Source organism: Aptenodytes patagonicus, chromosome 1 (genome assembly GCF_965638725.1).
Source record: "Aptenodytes patagonicus chromosome 1, bAptPat1.pri.cur, whole genome shotgun sequence".
Taxonomy (NCBI): Eukaryota; Metazoa; Chordata; class Aves; order Sphenisciformes; family Spheniscidae; genus Aptenodytes; species Aptenodytes patagonicus.
Window position 1 is genome coordinate 164,641,840 of NC_134949.1, and position 21,351 is coordinate 164,663,190.

Below are 21,351 nucleotides of genomic sequence, written 5' to 3' on the forward strand. Positions count from 1 at the left end.
CTGGGCAACCTCTTCCAGTGTTTCACCACCCTCAGCGTAAAAAATGTCTTCCTTATATCTAGTCTCAATCTACCCCCCTTTAGTTTAAAGCCATTCCCCCTTGTCCTGTCACAAGCCCTGCTAAAAAGTTTGCCACCATCTTTTTTATAAGCCCCCTTTAAGTACTGATAGGCTAGGCACACATGCTTCAAATTTAGGATGTATAGAGGCAAAAGGTTAAGGTGGTTGTCGTGGTTTAACCTCAGTCGGCAACTGAGCACCACACAACCGCTCGCTCACTCCCCCCCCTCCCCGGTGGGATGGGGGAGAGAATTGGAAGAGTAGAAGTGGGAAAACTCATGGGTTGAGATAAAAACAGTTTAATAATTGAAATAAGATAAAATAAAATAATAATAATAATAAATAATAATAATAATAATATACAAAACAAGTGATGCACAATGCAATTGCTCACCACTCACCGACGAATGCCCAGCCAGTCCCCAAGCAGCAGCCCCCCACCAGCCAGTTTTCCCCCAGTTTATGTACTGAGCATGACGTCACATGGTATGGAATGTCCCTTGGGCCAGTTTGGGTCAGCTGTCCTGGCTGTGCCCCCTCCCAGCTTCTTGTGCACCTCCAGCCTTCTCAGTGGGTAGAGCATGGGAAGCTGAGAAGTCCTTGACTAGTGTAAGCACTGCTTAGCAACAACTAAAACATTGGTGTGTTATCAACTTTGTTCTCATCCTAAATCCAAAACACAGCACTGTACCAGCTACTAGGAAGGAAACTAACTCTATCCCTGCCAAAACCAGGACAGTGATACTTTCAGATCTATTGATAAAGTTATATATGCAGTTAGAGATGTAGACCACTGTAGAATTACAGATATTTCCCTCTTCCTGCACACGTTGCCACACCCAATGCATAAAATATACATGCATGTGCTTTTTGTATGTAGCAGCCCAGGAGGGAAGTTAGCACTATTTCATTGTAGTCTTAATTCAAGTTTTCATTTCATTTGTTTCTCCCCTGTTTACCCCCAAACAGGAAGCAAGCTCTGAACCTTCAGTACCGTAAACAGACTTCTGTGATTTAATGTGCAGGATCAATTCAATTCCTTGAGAATTTCCAGGAAAAGGGTGCATCAAATAGGCCAGGAGATCTGAGCAAGGTGGCTAGCACATGGAGCCTATCCTTGCTTCCTCCAGATCTGTGGTCACAGATGGTACCTTGGGTATTAGCTCTAGACTGCAGCAAATAAAGGAAATAAAGCCTTTTGTAAAAGCTGCAAAAATGTCTTATAATGACCAGTATCAGGTTACCTACATATAGCATCTGTCTCTGTATTACAGCTATGGTATAATATATCTTCCCCTATTAAATGGTTCAAGGTTAAATCTGAAAGTTAATATCTATATCTAATTGATATCAAGCAACTTAAACTAGACTGTTCAAGAAACACTTTAAGAATCATGGAAATGCAACTATGAATTGATCACTAATAAGAAACTCTACCTTCCACAAATACTCGATTTCATTTCCTCAAGCATAGCTGTTTTGGCAAAGAACGCAGCATTTCCTAGTATGGTGACATAAAGCACACGTGATCAGACACATTGCTTTAAAATTCTGAATGAATGTGCTCAAGATTATTTTTCTTGTTCACTTTCCCTTGACTTTAGCAAGTAAAATTAATTCAACCACATGCTGAAATGTAAAGAATACTAGAATGCTAGCACAGAAGACTTTCTTTATGTGTGTGATGTTGCATCACCAGTGGGTATTTCTTATCTCAGTTAGGCACACAAAAAGGTTGTATCTGCCCCATAACTGTATCCATTTCTGCTTAGCTGGAAGTTTTTCAAGTGAGATAATAAAGACATGCAGAATCAAAGCATTCACCTGTGCTAAAGACAATGCTTTAATTATCAAAGAGAGATATTTCAAACCGTTCTTTAAAACTAAAATGGATGTCTAAGACAGGATTAGACACTATAAAATAAACCATTTTCATTTCATTTCTAGGCAGAGCGACACAGAGCTAAGACATTCAATATTATTCAAAATGAAATGACACGTAATATTCTCCTTTACTTGCTGTCTATGAAGCACCAAATTGAAAATTTAAGTAATAACAATGAATCTTTTTTTTTTTTTAATGGTATCTGTAACTGTACCAAGAAATTCAACCCCCAACTTTAGCTTAAATATATTTAGGCTTTCAATAAGGAAATGACTGCTACACAGAACAAATAATAGCAGCTAGTTCAAACATCAGCCTTAGGGTAACATTTCTTTAAAAAGTAGTTTAAGCCAAAATTTCAATTTCGTTGCTTATTTTATCAGATAGCTTTTTACTACAACACTTCAATGCTCTGTGGAATACATTTACACAGTAAAGGATTGCTAGATCAAGCCTATGTTTAACACACTTTTCAAGATGCATATTTATCAAAATAAATGTTGCAATAGAATCAATTTACAAACCTTAGTAAACAATTCACTCTGGAGGGAAGGAAAGTACATGCAAAACCACATTCCTAAAATGAAGTCTGCAAGGCCAGTAAGAATTATTTCAAATTGATTATCAAATGAGATTCTGAAAATTCTAAATTGGCTTCACCCATTATTTTTATGTGCAGTAGTAAAGTGTGTGCCAGTGCTATATAGGCAATTAACACAACAGCACTGACTTGCGACAATTTCTTCATGCAAGCAGGTCTACATATTTTTCTTTAGTACTTAACCCACACTTTTCCACAGGTTCATTTTCTCCTTCCTATTGAGGAACTTCAGTTTGCACAATTTATTCTTCCAGCAAAATTAAAAAAATACCTTCTTTACAGAGTAGAAGGAGCTCTACAGTTCCTCTTTCTCCCTTTAAATTACTCTTTGGATAGATCGTCATTAACAAGAGCATCACAGTAGGAATTGATCTGCAGAGCAAAATATTTAGTTCTGAGAACCAGTGGTCACATCTTGTGTGCTTTGGGGGCCTTTATTCCAACAGGCTCTGCTCTGGACCTGTTGACTGATGACCACCAGCATTTGGAGTGCATTAGGAGAAATCCTGGAGACCATCTTTTGATTTAGTTTCATACAGAAAGTATTCACATAACATGCTCCAAAACTGGTTTATCATGTGAAAGAGAGCACAGATTGTGGGAATGACTGGGGAATCCACTTCAGAAGCAGACTAGCCTGATCCAAATTAAAATGTTAATGCAAATGTATGCTATAACCACTCTATCCTCATTCCTAAAACAACCCTCTCTCAAGGGTCTATCAGAGGTTCCTCACTTTGTGGGTGTATCTAGTTCTCTTGACACTGGAAGGAAAGGGTACAATCAAGCCATTACAACTGCCATGACTTCACTCATCTCCACACAATTTCACTTTAACCTCTTAAGGCATGTGATACAATATTGATAAGTCCAACTGAAGTATGCAACTGCTTTTCTAGCTCTCTTGAATCCTAAAGTTTCAGAGAAAATAAGAGGTGAATAAAAAGCCTTTAATAAACTTTAATGAGCCATTTGTGATTTAAGATTCTGATTGCATTTGATCTTTCTCCTTCTGAGTTACCTATTTCAATGTACTTTCTTCTCAAGTTCCCTCTCCTAAAGATGCTAGAGTAACTCCCCATTTCATGATGTTCATCTTACTAGAGTGTACAATGCTCCCCCCATCCTTCCTCCACTCCTTCATGGTATGCCCATCATAGTCCAACCCGTTTCAAGTGATGAGCTCCTTGCTTTCTTAACAGAAGGACCTGTTCTCTATCAGCATTAAGCATTCATTCTTCCTGCAAACTACACTACCCTGAATGGCTGTTTCTCAAAGCTGAGATCAAGAGCAGTATAGCAGCCTGCTGTAGTGACTCACCATTTTTCTTCAGGGAAAAACATTAGAACTACGCCATTTCTATCGGATTTTGGACTTGTTCAATGTCAATGAAAATGTCGTGTTTGCTATAGGGTACTACAGACCTATTAAAAATGCATACAGAGGAGATAATTTGCTATTAAAGTCTACACAATTTTAAAGGCATTTCTACAGATACCTATTATATTTCTATTGAATTTTATAGGTTAAATCCTTATTATGAAATCCCACTGTGCCCTTTGTGTTCTAGGCAATAAAGCATAATACACAGCATGTGTAAGTTTCGTGTTTATTCGCTTGAGAGAAACAGAACTGCTTACAGAAATCTTTAACACAACTTCTGCATCTTTCCTCCTAGTGTCCCAAAGGGCTGCTAAATTATGGTGCACTGAAAAAAAAGCATGGCATGCATAAATTTTCTAGCCATCCACCATCCTCTGTTTCCCATTCTTCTTCTGGGCTGGTAAGTTTTGCCCAGTCATTGCCAGTCATAGGTTTTTGCCAGTGGCTGCTAAGCTGCCTCTGCTTTGGGCATCCATGTCCGCTGAGGTGTTGTGCTTTTAAAACATACTCAAAATTTGAACATTAACTCTTCAGCACACATGGGAACAATCCTGTCGGGTGCGTTAGAAACCCTGCAGAATCTTTAAAGCATAGCAATGCAAAACCGTAATCTCCTTCTCCCCTTAATAGAGGCAGCATTGGACTATCTATATTGTTACTATATATCACAGTGCTGAATATCTGCTTAGATTCATTAACCTAGCATCTTTCTGATGGTATGACAAAAAAGAAAAACCACACTGGCTTTTTGTTAAAAGTTAAAGCCATATCTGCCAACAGCAGAAAAACTTAATCTGAATGATTTTGTCACATAATTTCTTCTAAGAAAGAGAAAGGATACAAACAGGTAAAAATAAGGATATTTTCTGTTAAGAGCATAAACAGTGATTCACATTTCCAAAAGTAACATGTGGTAGAGAAAAACATATAAATCTTGAAAAAAATAAGACCATGTACAAAAAATAAAAACTTCAGCACATTTTTAGATCATGTACGTGATAAAGCTGTTTTCCTAGACAGACAAAGTGTGAAATTCTTGTCATGGTTCTTAGCCTAAATAATTTCAGTAGGTCACCATTCAGCATGTAGCCTGGAGCAGAGCTCTGGCTGAAGTGCTTACCATGTTCTACCACACAGAAAATGTTTCCTCTTGTCCAGCATTTTCCCCTGATGAAGCAAAACATTAATAGGATTAGATGCCTTTCCTTGGATCAGTTTGGCAGTTGTTCAACCTCTTTGTGGCTTGTGAATATTTTACTGTTTTTCAAACATTTCTCCTTTCATTATCCATCTGTGCTTGGCTTTCTGTCTCCCAGTGTCCCTCCCCCTTCTTTGCCCCTTTAAGGAATGACATTGCTTTGAAAGCACCTGAAGACATTCTGAATGTTGTATGTCTCACAGTGGTTTCTGCTTGAGGGCAAAAGATTAAATACCCACCCAACTGACAACTCTCTCTCTCTGTAAAAACATATTTTAACAGAGTTCTCCCACAGATACACCATTTTTGCATATTCCTGATTTCTTTCTACATCATTTCTATTTCCTGGTTAATGCATATACGCTTGCAACAATTCATTTTCATAATGGTGTGTTAGGGAACCAGCAATTAAAGAGAAAATGTAACACCACATTCACTTACAAAGGACACAACAATTTTATTGACTACAAAGAGACTTCCTCATTAAGACTGCCAAATGTACAAAACAGGCATAAATTTCTCTGGACTGTGCTCCTGGAGACTGAAGATATGGGAGCCAGCTCCTGCCCATCAGTCTCACAGCTGTGTGAGAACAACCCCCTAGCTTGGCTAATATTCTCTTGTCCTGGAAGCAAAAGCAGACATAATGCCCTTGTACACGGACACACGTTGAGTGTCCCTAACTTCTAACCTGGAATAGACTCTCTGAGACATAATTACAGCAAAATCAGCAGGCATGGACTCCAGACTTAACCACAGATGTACTGTGCATAGACTTGACAGACCTATCTGGACACAGACAACTGTTAATCCTGGTTCCTCTTGAGATGTAGCCTGCACCATGTATGTACAGTGTGTGTCCTGCAGTCTGGGCAACCAGAACCTTCACCAGACGAGTCTGCACTCTTTTGTGGACATCTAATCTAAATTCCAAAATGTCTGGATCAAGCCCAGACCTCTGGCAAGACTAACTGTGTAACCTTGCCAGTGTTTAACTGTGATTCATACTTCCATTTCCACCTATGCACAATGACAGGGCGATTTAGGCATTTACATTACCCAGATTTTGTACAGGTCCTGAAGGTATTCAGATGAAAGGTGCTGTGCCACGCAGTGCTTCACACAGTGAGAGTACTGTGCAAATAACAATTAAAAATATGTTATTTCATTTGTCCATGCTGTTGTCTATCTGAATTGGGTTTACTTAGGAGAGCTAATTGCTTTTATGCATGGGAGCACATACATACACATTCATAAAATGTAACTAATTAAAACTGTCTTCTCTCTCTTTGTCCTTTCTACTGTCCTGGTTTCAGCTGGGATAGAGTTAATTTTCTTCCTAGTAGCTGGTACAGTGCCGTGTTTTGGATTTAGAATGAGAATAATGTTGATAATACACTGATGTTTTAGTTGTTGCTAAGTAGTTCTTACACTAGTCAAGGACTTCTCAGCTTCTCATGCCCTGCCAGCGAGATGCTGGGAGGGGGCACAGCCAGGACAGATGGCCCAAACTGGCCAAAAGCATATTCCATACCATATGACATCATGCTCAGTATATAAACTGGGGGGAGTTAGCTGGGGGGTGGTGACCACTGCTCAGGAACTGGGAAGAGCAATTGCATTGTGCATCACTTATTTGGTGTATTCTATTGTTGTTGTTGTTGTTGTTATTTTCCCTTCATTTTCTGTCCTATTAAACTGTCTCTATCTCAACCTATGAATTTTACTTTTTTTTTTCCCCAATTCTCTCCCCCATCCCTCTGGAGGGGGAGGAGTGAGCGAATGGCCGTGTGGTGTTTAACTGCCTGACGGGTTAAACCACAACATCTACCAACATACTGTGTGCTTCTATGTGATCAGTGGTATAAATGAAAGTGTTTCTCTGTGTGTCAATTCTCTGCTATTGTACCTGAATCATAATGCCGTTGTGACCTTGTGTCTTGTCCCTACTGTAGCAGTAGACATATGTTGTGGGCAAGTCCCAGAGCAAGGACGTCTAGGATCTTTCTGGAGATAGTCCCCTTCTTGTCATGTTGGTGGGAATACTGTCTGCAAGAAGAGCTGAGGTTCCCACAAACTCTAGGTGGCCTCCCCAGCTACAGACCAAAGTCCAGTTTCACACAGGCACCCTGACGCTTGGTTCCAATTCAAAATGAAAATAAAAAGTTGTAAAATTCTCAGTGAAAAGAGGGTTGAGCCCTAATTCCAGGGTCATTGACTGGGAAGGCCATCCAGCAGCTGGGGAGGCTCACAAATCCCAGCCCTGCACTGGCCACCCGCCACACTGATCAGGCAGGGCAGAAGCTGGGGTCTCTGCTTTCCAGGAAAGATACGATCTCCCAGCCCAGGGTTTTGTAGCAGCAAAGTGTTTTCAGTGATGATTCACCAAAGGGTCTTGGGTCAAACTCAAACCAAAATCTTCTTCTTGGTTAGACTACATGTAAGTCTGACAACTCAGTCCACATGCTATGAATAGGCTGTCGGTGACAATGAGAGAAGAAACCTGCAGCCTATTTCCCGGTACAAATACTCCAGTGACAGATCACCTAAAACTTCTCAAACCTTGTCTCTCTGTGTTTCAAGTAACAGAATGCAGCCCATGATGGGCAGCTTCCCTGTGTATTCCTGCTGGCATCCAGACAGTTTAACCAACCCTTATGCACACCACAGCCGCAGTAAATTTGGTTTCCGTAGTAAGATTCACATCCATAGGATTGTTTCAGAGCTTAATTCCTGTTTGAATGATTTATTTCAGCAGTCTCTTAGGTGCCTGTGTTAGAGCTAGGGACCAAGAGGGCTCGGTGAATTTGTTGTTAATATTTTGTTTTTCATCAGGCATATATATGGCTGAGTCTGACTGTAATCGGTGAGATAGGAAACCACTGTACTCTCCTGCTTGCATATTGTGAGAAGGCATCACCTGCTGTCAGTCATCAATAGTATGAAAAAAGCAGCTTTTACAAATGAAACTGTTGGTCACACAAGCAGAACCTTTTCTGCTACTTGGCTAGGCAGGAATGGGCAGTCTTTAGCTTAGTTCCTTTATCTTCATTTGCACAAATAGCAGCCATTAACCAAGGAGTGAATTCAATCAGCTTGTCTCCAATGGGAGATAAAGTTGAAACCATCTGCTAGTTCTTAAAAGCAATGAGGCAAATTTTATTACAGAGTGATTTGGTTACTGTTGCCCTTGTTTCAGCTCACACATCGAAGGCTTTCTCTTCTGAGAAGTCTTGACTAAGGTCCAAAATGGGTCTGGTATGTCCAATGCACTGTTTTTAAATATCAGAAAAAAAAAACATGGAACTACTGGAAGTTGCTATTCAAAAGTGGCATACCAGTCTTTCGGGTCAGAATTAACATACATGGAAAGAGTCCCCGGAAGAGTCTTACAATGTATTCATTTTCTTTAGGACTTTTTTCCCCTGTTCTCATCCCATTTTGTTTGTATGACAACTTTCCTGGAATATAAAAAGTTTTTAAAATTAAAAATTAACATGAAAATTACACATGATCTTCTGGGCTGGATTCTATTACAAAAACCACAGCATAGCCAATGTTATGTATAACAGTTTTTAGACATCTTCACTGCATTCACCATAGCTAACTATATTTTAAATAAACCCACGTTAGTGTTAACTCAAACCTCCTAGATATCGATACTGGCATGAGTAAGAACATCCTTGTTAACTCTGCATTTTGAAATAGTCCAAAGAGGTCTGGACTTCCTTATTGCAACAGTAAATATATGGGCAAGAGCCATGTGCTCTCTGAATTTTCTTAAAAATCTTCAAATTCTTTTTCAAATCACACCCCAAATGGTTGGATGAACTTAGTCTTTTAACTATGATAGAAATACAACACCTATGTGTAGTGTATATACTATGATATATACACATGATATATACTTTATACTACAATAAGGTATACGACACCCTCATTACTCTTAGGCAGATTAGATAATGAAAGTTTATCAAATTGGAAATCATGCAAAAAATCACATTATCATTCACATCCTCATTCAATAGCAGGCTAGAGAGGCTGGAGTTGAAGTGGTGTAGTTACTTGAATGTCAAGAGGTCTACAATTCTTTCTGCTCATTAATGTGAAATAAAAATGTCAGATTATTCTTCACAGACCTATTGCCCAAAACTGCAAGTTATTAAGCAGTGTGCCAGTTGCTGGCTGCATGGGCTGGGAAGGACTGGGAGCTTACAAGTAGATGGGCTATACTAAAGATAAACTTTTGGGCATAGACTCCCTAAGCAAGAATTAATCACACCTGAGAGAATTAGAAACCTGAACGTACTGCAAGAACTTGAAAGCTGCAACCTTGTTCTGCTAAAACGCTCTGACATAAACTGAACAGTAAGCACACTGCTAGTGCTAAAGTGCCTTCTGCTTATAACTAGATACTTCTTTCTCTTCTAGGATTTTTCAGCAGTAGATAAGGTTAAGCCTAAGATCAAACATTTCATTTGTTTCACCTACTTTATTCTCCCTGTCAAACTCGGGGGGAAATAAAAAATGCTTTTGTAATAAACTCACTGGATACAACAGCTGTTCACTCTCTTTTCATGGTTGTATTAGATCACGATCAACTCTTATTTTTCACAGTGGCACTACTGTGGTAGGAAGCATTACTGTCTATTTGGAAATTCTGTCCTAGCAATACCAGCAAAGAAATACATTTCAAACTCCTGTCTGCTACCTTTATTGTAACGTTATGACATTCAGATTGATGGGAAGTGTTTGAACTTCTATAACAGTAATTAGCTGGAAGTCTTGGGGGGGGGGGTGTCCTTCTGCTTTTTTTTCAATGCATATATGATATAAGTAATTACTGGTTTGGGTCAACTGCTCTTGAGAACAGATTTCTTAGTCTGAATTTCATTTAAATTTTACACCATATTATTTTCTTTTTCTCTATCTTCACCAGTTCAGAGGTTAAAAAATAATAAAAATCTACTGAAAAAAGACAGAGTTAACTTAAGCAGCTTAAGAAGTTATTTGATAGTAATGGAACATTTCCATCATTTTTTTCTGGACCAAGGAAAAATAAGGGAAATGCAGTTGCATTTATTAGACTGAGTCAACTCTTACTGGGATTTTAAATAATATAGGAATGCCTAGACAAATTTTAAAAATGAAAACTGCAATTTTATTCATGGGAAGAGAATCTCCTGGGTAAAGACTTAAGCAATTTGGGGGGCGGAGCTTATAGAATTAAAAAAAAAATCAAGTCCAAAAAAAGCATCTTGTGTAATAAAAAGTAAAATAGCATTTGTTTTATAGATGAAAATATGGATCCAATAAACTGTTGGCAAAATGTTCAATGTCTATAAACTATGGGAGGTAGAATACACTTGTAATTTAAATATGGATTAACAAAGGCCCCGAGTTTTGTATTTTTATAGAGCAATTTGATATTTCCAATAATCAAAGCAGATTGCTTACAGCAGTCTCAATCTAGGCAAAAAAATTACTACTTCACTCAAGAAGACACCAAATGGCTTTGTTTTGTTTCCCTTCTTTCTTTTAATTTATCAAGAGTGATGGGCAAAAAAAGGAGACACATGTAATGCTGGGTGAAAAAGCTAAGAATAAAGTTTTAGTCATTCAAAACAATGAAATCAGAGGAACTTAATTTTATGCAGAGCGAGAATTCAACACGTGGCCACTAAGAATACATAAAGGAGTGAATGTATATTTTAGGATTCCAGGTTAGCACATTTTAGAAGGCAAATTAATCACTCTACCCCAAGGGATGAATTAGGTGTTTTATAATCTTAGCAGTCTCTGACTACATGGTGCATGTAGGGCACAAAGATACTGATAATGTCTATGGAGCCAGAACTCTCTTCAGGTTTCAAGTTTAAATAAACCATTCTAGGCAATCATCTGTAGGAAAAAAAGGCTTGAGTTGTTACAGAGCATTACATTAGCGTATCTGGCTGATGTTGCAGCAATATCAAATATCTTTCAAGAACTGCTTGTCTGGAATAGTTTTTCCTCCCTCACTAATGAAAAAAAAAACCCAAAGTTGAGCTAAAATACTTCATTGACTTCTGCAATCTTTCATTCTCACTGACAAATATTTGTCTTACATTGTGTGCTGTTGTGCCATAAAGGTTATGGATCATCTGTAAAGACGTGGAATGTAGCAAGGGACTAATGTTTCCCATTCTGTGTTTGTGGTATAGTTCCTGTACATTAATGGATTCTAACTTCAGATTTCTCCACACCTGAGGAACTCCACATATTATGAATTCATTTTTAGCCAGTGTTTATTATACGTACTTTTAATGATTTCAGGCCTTTTTTAACATGCATGTTCCATTACAAGTATTTTGGGTTTCAAAAGGGAATTGTGAGATCACAATTAAAGAGGAAATACTTCCAAGAACAGTTGTGTTAAAGGATACTCTGTGCGTATTATACACCTAACTCTTTATTTTAGCAAAACAATACATTTCCACTTTCATTCCCTGCTTCCGAAGTTTATGTACTCAGGTACTTATGCCATTTTTAAAATCCTATTAAATTCCTCAGTGCCCACAGAGTGGAGACTTAAGGTCCATTTAATACATCTAAGCCCATCGCTCTACTAAATTCCAGTGTCACCAGTATTTTGTTTTACAGCTGCTTCAGGCGAGGTTATTAGAGCGGAAAACAGAAACAGGGGAAGTCTGGCTTCCACCTGGAGACCACACATGGACCCTCTGCCCACGATATGTCTTTACCTGCCAAAGGTTTAATGAATGCCCCCAACCCCATAGGCTATTGGGTTAGCTCAGAAATGTTTAAGGAGTCAGAATACCACAGTTAGAATTTCTGGAGTTGTATATAATAAATAATCAAGTAATTTCAAACATCTGCGAGGAACTTAAGTAACCATGATGAAAACACTGGGTTATGGCTGTTTAAATAGTAGCCTAAATTAAGGCCAATAGAAACTGAGTTGCCACAGACCCATAGGACTAAACAGGACCTCAAAACATCAGCTAATCCTTTCTGATACAAAAATGTAGGATTAGTTATGCATGTCTCATTTAAGGAAGATGTTTGCCTAAGCCATCCCAAAGAAATTTCTTAAATTGACACAGCAATGTCTTTTTATCTTGCTTAATTACAAAAATCTAAAACCAGGAGATTATGATCTTACTGTTACCATTCAGAGTGAAACCTTGGTCTAAATTTTTGAAACAGCAACAGCCTGATTCACTCTACAGGAACGAAATCTTTCCCCTTTCTTTCAAACAGCTGCTACAAAACCGTTTTGCAGAAGCTTTGCAGAAGCTTAAGGAAACATCACTTAAATGCAGACGAAGGCTCAAAGAGAAGATGTGGCAAGGTGAGCAAATATTTTGAAGCAGCGGATCTTGTGGCTTTGCCAGAATTATACACCGCTCAAGCACTATTCTCTTCCAGCCTCTCAACTACCTCTCCAAGTAGAAGCTACCTATTGCTTGAATGAACAAATAAGATTTCTCCTCTGAACAATAGTATTTTAAAAATGTGACAAGGTAGGAGCTACGTGAGATAGAATAATTCTTAAAATTAATCCTTAGCACCTACATCAGAAAACCATTATCCAATCCACTGTTCATTAAAATGTACTAATGATATATGCAAAGAAAACTAAAACAGGTGTTCCCACGTATTTGAATGTTGAATAGCTAAAAATCTAAAACTTAATTTTCCTGAAATGGCAATACTTTTTGTATAATATATTACTGCAACTGTCAGTCCAAACAGGGTAACTTCAGGTGAGATTCATTAGAAAGCTAATCCCAACCCAGTCACCTCAGGCTCTTTCTAAAGACAGTGAATCAACGGATACCTCATTTGGTAATGAAGGAAATCCATCTCATTCTGGAACAGTCATCTAAGATTTCCTCCTCAGAATGGTTCGTTTGATCTAATTCTCTCCAAGCACCATATAGAGAGCCCACCATGATTTGCTCACATTTAGACACACAACATCTAGATGCCTAAAGCGATAGCAGAAGCCATGTAAGCAACTGAGTAGGTAACTTAGAAGCTGTGCCTGCAGCTGACCAATATCTTCTTAGGAGGACAGTTGAGTGCAGTCTTCCAGCATTCACAATTTCCAAGTCAGGCAGGCCCTGAAACTCATGGCAGGAGCTTAACCATCAGGGGATGATAGATATATCCTGTAACACACGATAAAGTGAACAAGTCCATCAGCATTGACTCATACAAACCCCTCAGCTTTTAGGTGGGTACATGTACTATCAAGGAGAATAAGAATTCTCCTGGTGTAGATTTTGTAGATTTTTTTTGTAGGATTTTGCCTTCTACGAAATGATAGAGTATAGTTACTACCACAGAAAAAATCAAACTGCTGCTGACTATGTCAGGAGTTTACTATTTGTAAACTGAATAGCCTGTTGCATTTTGACACTAATTGAAGTTCCTCCCTTCTGAAAGCCAGGCATTTTTATTGCAGGACAGCATGTGTAGGAAAATAAAAAAAAGGAAATTTTTTTCTTGATGTCAAACAGAAAGTTATTTGGCTATCAGAAAAGCGAGATCTCAGAAAGCTACCAATTGTGTTGTTACAATATGTGCTATCTGAATGTTTTAACATGACAAAAAATATGAAACTGTAATGCTAACATAAAGGTAATTTCTAGTGTGTCTAACATTTCCATCATTATACAAAGAATTGTAATTGATTTTACATTATTCCTAAGTAGTTTCATTTATGAGAATCTATATCTGAATATATTCCACAGAAAACTTTAAGAAATTAATTATGAAGGAAAGCAACTTTACAAAGAAGCATGATATCATTCTCATTTTTTGTCATTTATCCAGTACATGAAATAGACGTGTCACAAAACAAACTTTGTAAGGTCTATCCCTGTAAAAACTTACTACTAAACACAAGAGGGGGAAAAATTGTACAAGGCAGATACCATCCAGGTTAACAATAACTAATCAGATCAATAGAAATTCTTATATGTGTAAAGTACATCCCAGTCAATGATTTTAAAATCCTTTTGATTTGTGTTAACTATTATTTCAATTTAGTAAACAAGGTCCTGATGTTCCCAGGACTTAAACTTGCAAGCCCTGCCCTGTACGCAGCACTGTGACTGAAGTCCAGTATGGATGCATTCACAGGACCACAGCCTTATGCGAATCACTGCTGCCAGAAACTAGTTCAAAAAGCTGATGCACTTAATGCTTGAGGATTCCTCATTTACTTTTGCTGAACTTTTGAGAAGAGATAAGTTACGATACATATCAGTATAAGAAAGACCCTGCAATGAAAACCACTTGAATGACTGTCATCACTGAAAACAAAACAAAAAGCCTTTTAATAAGTATTTAGGAAGTTTCTTGTCCCCAAACAGCACAAGTGAAATTAAACAATCCTCCCAAGAAAAGATCTGCCGTCACAGGTATCTTTGTATTACTGCATAGGCTCTGTGAGCCTTTTCAAGTGTGCAGTGAACAGATGGAGATTGTTAAAAGCTTTTCAAACCAGTGTTTACTGCAAACTTTCAGGCAATCTGTCATGGTTTTTGTATTCCCAGGGACTTTTTAAGTTCTTGAAAAGGGACCAAAATCATAAATGGCCCTAACTGATCCACTTCTACCTAATTCACAAGCAAACTTTCATACTCAGTATCAAAAACATGTTTAAAAAGGTGAAGGAAATTATATGATCTTCTCAAACACATCAAATCACTTTCAAAGATGGAGCTTATTGTTGTGTTCAGAGAAAGCAGACATTGTAAAAAAAAGACTGGTTCTTCTCCTAGAGAACAAGCCATATTTTTTCTTCCAATTAATGACAAGACTTGTTGAATGCAGCAGTAGAATAATATGCAAAACTACAAGCCTGGTTCCCTGCTGTTCAGTCAATGAGAGTGTTCTCTGAACCAGCTGAGACCTGCATTAGTTTCAAATTGTCCAAGCCAGGGAGCAAAAATTGTTGTGCCCTTATTACCAATATACTCATTTCACCTCTACCTAAGCTTTCATACAGGGTTAGATTATAGCTCCTCATCTACACATCAATGCAATTTTTCCCCTGACATTTTTCATAGTGACAAACAAGCAAGAAATTAAATATCTCCCTCGGAGGCACTCACGGAAATGTATATTCTTCTAACCCTTGTTATTTCCTATAAATAATAACTGCTACACATTTTTTAATAATATAAAAAAATCCCTTCAGAAATTACACCACTTCAAATTTTCAACTTTTATACAGTCAGATCATGAGTCAAAAACCAGAAAAGTATGGTGTGATCACTAACAAATTTGTCTTCCAAATGTTATAAAAAGGATCAAATTATAGCTTAAGTTTATGTTCAGATAACAGTTGCAAAATTCCTGAATTTCTTTCTCCAAATGATTTCACTAATGAATCACTACATCTGTCAGCACACAGTGCCAGTTATAAATTGCTGACAGGCAACAACGACAGTTCGAGAGGATTCTGTCACAGGGTTTCCTACTCTTGATAACAACATCATTTATATCCCCAACTATCTCTTGTACCTGAAAGGAGAAAAGGGTCATCAGATGAATATTTCCATTTGTCTAACCAGCAACAAACAGTGACCAACTAATGGCTAAGGGTACCCTGACAGATCATTTAAAAAATCACAATCAGTAGACAATAACCCATAAAAACAAGAAAAGTGCCCACAGCACATTTGAGGCCAGTCCCTTCAAATGACAAAATGGTTTGACAAACGAAAGCAAAAGCTGCCAATCTTGAAACCCACAATAATATGTTATTAGCATCTGTGTATCGCATACTGTCAGAAAAATGTTTATGCACTTAAGATCTTTGCTGTAAGTTACACGGTGTTTCACAGATTGGAGATCCTGGGATTTTTTTATTTATTCATATTTACATGATCATTTAAAAAAACCCAACCTTTTGCTTTTTTTCATCACACTCCATTTTATGCCCAAGGACAACCCAATCTGGTTTGTGAAGCTGCAAAACAAAAGTAGAGCCAGCTCACACACTGAGCAGGTGATGAAAGTCAAACTTCCTCATCAATTATTTCTAATGCTCATGGGGATACAGTGGGCTTTGTTGCTAGTGACAGAATGTCGTCTGGGCAAATCTGTCCTACTGGCCCAAGGGTAAACTCCCTATAATAGCCAAGCAACCAAAAACATAAGGAAACAGCATGTGTGGTCTTGACAGTCTTTCAATTCACCAGTCCCAAAAGGCTAAGTGATTGACTACCCAAAGTCTCTGAAATTTCCCAGGTAATTCAATATGAATGATGCAGCTCAGCCTTAGAAATCAGTATGATTCATCCTGGGAAGCAGCTAACAGATATTCAGAGAGCTCTCGCGCTGAGACGGCATGACTACAAAATGAGGAGCAGTGATAACTGTCCAGCAAGGCCTGCAGAGCTCACTTCAGAGATTTTGCTTTTCCATGGGATCAATAAAAATCGCTAATAATGCATTAAGTTGTACAGAAAATTGATAGAATTCATATTTTAACGTACAGCTTTTACAGGTCTAGGAGCACATAAAGGCCAGGGACAAGCTTGGCAGCCTGCTACTATTTTAGTTGGCATTGCACTGTAAGCGGGTTTTAAACTTCAGTGAAACTACATTGTTACCCAAAGCATGTGAACCTATTCAGAAACCATTTCAAAAGTCAACCATCTGTAGATTTTGCAGCTATGAGAATGCCGCAGGCAGCTGAGGATTTCTATTGCTTGATAATGTGCAGCATGATAAATTTCAAATGGACACTTGTTTTCCAAATGCTAAAAGTACAAGTATGGTTAAGGCTATCAAATACCTGATGCCCCATAAGGTTATTACAGCCATTTGGTTACCAAAGGGTCTTTCCTGAACCCTAGGAGCTGAGGTCCACAAAATGATTAGGTACCCGATCAGATAAAATCTTCTCCCCAGCTGCCTCACAGTGTCTGCCTGAAACGGTCCAACTAAAGCTATGTCTGCAGGCTGGTAACACTGCAGAGAGGCTGCAGAAGCTCATCGGTGACTGCTCGTGCCGGCCGAAGCAGCAGAGCATTACTGGGCCTGCAGGCACTCGGTACAACAGACGGAAAGTACAATGCATGCAGAGGGTTTCAGCCAGGCCATCTTGGAGAATAAATCGCCATTACACACGTGCCTATCCACTACTGCATGCGTATCCGTAATTCATGGAACAACAGATAGCTCTAGCTGTATCTCAGATGCTGACCATTTCTGCTGAGCATCTTTTTAGGGATTGTGGCAGTTTGTTCATCAAAGTTATTTGTTCATTATGAAACCCTTTCTGTTGCGATCTATTTACCAGGCAATACTCCAGTCAGAAAGAATCTACCTATCCGCTCCGCAGAGCAGCAATAAAGAGGAGTATTGTAAAGAATATTTAAGAGTTAGGCACTGACAAAAAAAGAGATATAATAGGGATATAAAGTAATGTATATTTTAACACATTAATAAAAAGGCATCTGGTTCTGGCCATCTATTAAAGACTCCGTAAAGAAGAAAAAAATTGCCTTTCAGTGTACTGCATGGCCACGGTCTTATGTTCTTTCATCATTCTACAGTTTAGGCTTTCTTTTCAAGTACACGTGATGACTTGTGGAAACAGAGTGCCCACAAAAGGCCCGCAGAGACATTATGGAAGATGTTTTCAGCTAGCTGTTTAGGAATATCAGTACCCTAGTCCTGCAAAAACAGTCTCCACCAAAAGCTGGTAGAAACATCTGCATTGGTCCAACTTTGAAATTGTTTGTTTAACAAAAACAATTCCCTATTTCTGCCTAGAGAAAGGAAATATAGGAATATGACAGCAGCTCTGGCACATAAGCCTCCCATGCACACAATTTTCATAGCAAAGTTCATGTCTAGGAAAGCATAAAGCTGTTCTAGAATCACTATACTTGAAAATTCCTCAAAGAAAAGCAATCCTCAGAAAAAATAGATAATGAGGCTTTTAGGCTTTTAAAACTAGTACAGTCATACTGAGTCATTTTACTCACAACATATGTTTGCATCCTCCTTCAGCTAGGATGTGAACCCTCTTTAGGAAGTCTTCTTAGACATTTAGTCAGTTTATACATTCCTTTTCTCTGTTCTCATTCAGTTCCACAGTAGCTGAAATCTCGACCCATTTACTATTTATTGGAATAAATCAATTTGTTATCTCTTTGATGAGGCTTTACATTTACTCTACTGTTTTACAGTTAAATATATACACTAGTTTTTCTCTGTAAAGTGATTTCAAGCATTGCAGTTAAGGTCAGAATGTCAATAAAGAAATTGATTAAATGTCTGTTTACCTAGATTAGCTATGTCTTAAAGGATTCTTAAGAGATTGACAAAATATTTTTATGCATCCTAAAAATAAATAAAAGTAACACCTTTGTAGAGTGGGAAGAAAAACTAGTGTATGAAGTTTAAACTGAAATCCTCATTTGATTTACAAATATAAAGAAGGTAAAAGGGATGTTCAGAAAAGCTGGATAGCTGGGTAGTAAAAAGAACCCACTTACAAAACTGGAAAATTTTAACTATTCAGTTTGGGGTTTGACATGAAATAATTCTCCTTATGACAAAGCCATCTTTCCTTTACAACATTATTCTCCAAAACAAAAGGGGGCACTGGAGTACAACAAAATCAAATGCTGGAGAATATAATTTGTGATGCAGTGTAATAAATTAGGTCCCTTTGCGTGTTAAAATCAAGGAGTCCAATTTGGATCACGCCTCTGTTTTAAGAGTACGTTATCTACAGGATAGAAGAAAGATAGGTCACCTTGTACATTTGTTTCTATGCTGAAAGAATAGGTCCATTAGAAACCCTCTCTAAGCACCATCGTGGGGGAAGAGAGAGGTGATTAGCAAAGACAGTTAACAGATCCATGGTATTTTCAAAATGACAAGGGTCTGGCTATGTGAGAAACACAAAAAGGACACCTGACTTGTTTTCAGAACTAGACTCTGTTTTGCCTTAATTCATAGAATCATAGAATAGAATCATAGAATCATTGAGGTTGGAAAAGACCTCTAAGATCATCGAGTCCAACCATCGACCCAACACCACCATGCCCACTAAACCATGTCCCTAAGCGCCACATCTACACGTCTTTTAAATACCTCCAGGGATGGGGACTCAACCACTTCCCTGGGCAGCCTGTTCCAATGTTTAACCACTCTTTCAGTAAAGAAATCTTTCCTCACGTCCAATCTAAACCTCCCCTGGCACAACTTGAGGCCATTTCCTCTCGTCCTATCGTTAGTTACTTGGGAGAAGAGACCGACACCCACCTCGCTACAACCTCCTTTCAGGTAGTTGTAGAGAGCGATGAGGTCTCCCCTCAGCCTCCTCTTCTCAAGGCTAAACAACCCCAGTTCCCTCAGCCACTCCTCAGAAGACTTGTTCTCCAGACCCCTCACCAGCCTCGTTGCCCTTCTCTGGACACGCTCCAGCACCTCGATGTCCTTCTTGTAGTGAGGGGCCCAAAACTGAACACAGTATTGGAGGTGCGGCCTCACCAGGGCCGAGTACAGGGGCACGATCACTTCCCTACTCCTGCTGGCCACACTGTTTCTGATACAGGCCAGGATGCCATTGGCCTTCTTGGCCACCTGGGCACACTGCCGGCTCATGTTCAGCCAGCTGTCAACCAGCACCCCCAGGTCCTTTTCTGCTGGACAGCTTTCCAGCCACTCTTCCCCAAGCCTGTAGCGCTGCATGGGGTTGTTGTGGCCCAAGTGCAGGACCCGGCACTTGGCCTTGTTGAACCTCATACAATTGGTCTGGGCCCATCGATCCAGCCTGTCCAGGTCCCTCTGCAGAGCCTTCCTACCCTCGAGCAGATCAACACTCCTGCCCAACTTGGTGTCGTCTGCAAACTTACTGAGGGTGCACTCGATCCCCTCATCCAGATCATCGATAAAGATCTTGAACAAGACTGGCCCCAAAACTGAGCCCTGGGGAACACCACTCGTGACTGGCCGCCAACTGGATTGAACTCCATTCACCACAACTCCCTGGGCCCGGCCGTCCAGACAGTTTTTTACCCAGCGCAGAGTACACCTGTCTAATTCCACTCATAGCTACCAAAATTGTACAGATTTTTAGCAAAAATACCTTCCACAGTTCATACCAGGCATTGCTTAGAAAGAATGAGAGAGTTAACCACAGCCAGACCACTCAGCAACAGAGCTCTATTTATTTACAAATGCTGGTATAATAGGACGAAGAGCTGGAAGGGAGCATGAAGGATTGACTACTCCATATCCACCAACACGCTAATAAAAACAAAGAAAACTAATTGGTGTATGAATTGTTTGTAAATGCATATGTATATTATTAATGTTGTTTGTCTGGAATTTTTAGCAAGGCCTGGGAGACAGAGCTCAGCTGATCACACATGCAGGAAGACAAACTGAGCACACTTTTAATTAGTGGAAATATCGGAACAATAACTGAGCAGATTCTCTATTTCCCTGGCAAGGACACTTGAATTTATGCAGCAACCTTCAGAACAAGGCTCTGTTTCGTAATGGGCATTCCAAAATAGTAAAACTCAAACAAATATCTTTCTTTATTTTATGAAATTATGCATAAACACTCTTGACAGTAACATGACAGGCCTAGTCAATTGGTTCTGCAGTGCTAATCCAAGCAACTAAAAGTCTTCCAGGGTAAAACCACTGAAAGTAAACCTACTCGGGTTCCAACTATCCCTACTTCTTTAAAACAGCTATAGTTTATGAGCATCTGAATAGTTACACCTGTTTCTATCTCTTCCAGCTGCTTAGAATAGATATTGGTGCTACCTTATACATCAGATAACAAAGCCAATCATATGAACATTATTAACTGTGTTCTTATAAACCATTTCTTTTTTCTTCTTTACACTATGGAAAAGAAAAAAAAAAAAAACAGAAACTTGGCAGCAGTCACAACAACTTGTATGACAAGACATTTTTAACACAAAAATATTTACCATTGAACTACATTAGAAAAGTAGAGTCAATCCGAGATTTGTACTAACTAATATATGACAGGAAAATGTGCACCATGACCTTACAAGAAGGAAAGTGCCCAAAAAGGGATTGTTTTCCATTAAATTTAGAACTTAATCCCTAAATGTGCTACTTATCTGCCCGTGTAGTTCCTAAGAAGATATTCCCACTGGGACTTGCTAAACAAGTTAAAATTATTTGTGTAAATT